This window comes from Propithecus coquereli, unplaced genomic scaffold, assembly GCF_000956105.1.
Source record: "Propithecus coquereli isolate 6110/MARCELLA unplaced genomic scaffold, Pcoq_1.0 Scaffold26, whole genome shotgun sequence".
NCBI lineage: Eukaryota > Metazoa > Chordata > Mammalia > Primates > Indriidae > Propithecus > Propithecus coquereli.
Window position 1 is genome coordinate 8,230,854 of NW_012148174.1, and position 2,026 is coordinate 8,232,879.

At 33.6% G+C, this 2,026-nt stretch overlaps 1 protein-coding gene across 1 annotated transcript in view; it reads left to right on the forward strand.

Annotated features, from left to right (window-relative positions):
- GRID2 (glutamate receptor, ionotropic, delta 2) overlaps positions 1-2,026 on the forward strand; it is a 1,246,697-nt gene that overhangs the window by 63,162 nt on the left and 1,181,509 nt on the right. The gene's annotated exons all lie outside the window — the stretch shown is intronic.

Here is a 2,026-nt window from a genome sequence, read left to right on the forward strand (position 1 = left end):
ACTACAAGGCTATATTAACCATAACAGCATGATATTGGTACAAAAATAGAGATATAGACCAATGGACCAGAATAGAGAACTCATATTTAAATCCATCTACCTCCAGCCAACTGATCTTTGACAAAGAACACTGGGGAAATGAAGCCAAATAAGGAATCATGGGCTCTTCAATAAGAGAGTGTTAGAAAAGAGTTATTATAAGATATGGGTTTCCATTAGGTAATTCAGGGATAGGTTCAAAGCAGTGGGGCTTTGTGTGCATTGGATACTCTCAGCAAGCAGTCGTAATTCTGTGTTTGGGAATCTTAATAATTCCTGTTGAAGTGGAAGCTGTTATGAGTAACGAATAGCATATACTTCTAACTGCATATTTCATGACAAAATAATTTCATGTTTGATATTATTATTTTCCAGCTCAGTGTCTTGTATTCTTATTTCATTAATATCTATCCCCATCACTGGATTGTAAACTCTATAAAGCACAGACCATGACCTTATTTTAAGAGCTATGTGTATCCCAATTCCTACTATTTCTCTCTCATGTTGAATTATGACTAATGCTTATTAAACTCTCATTATGATCCAGTTACAATTATGAGGATTTTACATTATTAATTTTCCTAATGTGTGCAGGAGCACCCTGAGGTGAATACACACATTAATATCTCCATTTTATAAATGAGAAATGGAGGAATGGAGAAATTAGGCAACATGCGAAGATTACACAGCAAGTAAGTAGAAGATTCAGGATTCTAACTCATTAAGTTTGGCTGTAGATTCCTTATTTTTCATTGCTGTGATATGTTCAACAACATATTTATCGAATGCATGATGAATGAGGAATAATATGGCTATTGCAAAAATTTTATAAAAACAGATGACTTTTGAGACCGGATGTCAAGCTTAGATGAGAGTAGCACAAATCTTATCCTGGAGTTGTTCTGTTATATAAGCACATTTTTAGTAGGTGACTTTTGAGGGGATAGAGTCAAGGGAAGGGAGTAGGCCTGGATCTTCATAAATATAGGGTCAAATATAAAGTACAACTAAGAATGAATCATGTACTAGATTCAGAAATGTGGTTACAAATCTAAACAGGTGGCTACAATGGAAAGTGTTAATATACCATATCTGAAACATATTTATGTACAATTTATAGCCATCTTGTAAGAGAATAAATTAGTTAGCAAGAAGGATGTACAAGAGTACCCCAATCTCTGACCCAAAGAATAGGCATCCTTGACAGTGTAGAGTGCATCACTAGAGCTTTAAATCCATATCAGGAGAATGAACCCAATATAGTTTTTTCCTTAACTGAATCTGTGGGACCAGAAAGGATGTTCTTAAGATATCTTAAGTTTGATATTGTTTACAAGCTTAAATTTGTACCATTTAGTTTTGTGTCTGAGTTGTGATGCTTGGATTCTATAAGGAGGACCTAGAATCATATTCATAAAACCATAGAATTTCATGGAAATAACGAAACTTTTGGACAAATTTGTATGTGCTAAAAAAAAAAAGTGTACCTAACATTTTTATTGCCCTTGTAATATGTTGTTACTATACATTGCACCTTGTGAGTAGATAGAGTTAGTATGTAAAGCTTTGAACAAAAATTAAGGTCCAACTATTATCCATGTTCATCTTGTTGAGAGAAAAAAAGGTTGCTGATTAGTTCCATGCCATGCCTGGGATCTTTTTTCATTTATTTTTGCCTTGACTACCTGCATAAATAAGAAAGAATGAGAGAAAAGGAGTCACCTTTTATGCCAGAAAGGGAATCATATTGAATAACAGCTTTTTTTTTCTTTTTCCCTCATTCAGCTACACTGGAAATGTTGGGGATATTACAAATTAATAAATATTCAGTTCTCTCTCCTTCCTGTCCTCTCATTATTCACACATGATGTCTGTTGTGAAGTGGCCTGGACTTTGATTACAATCCAAAAGTATGAGGAAGTTGCACATTGAACTTAAAAAATGGTGTCTGATGAATATACAATTAAATATATAATTGTATTATGTA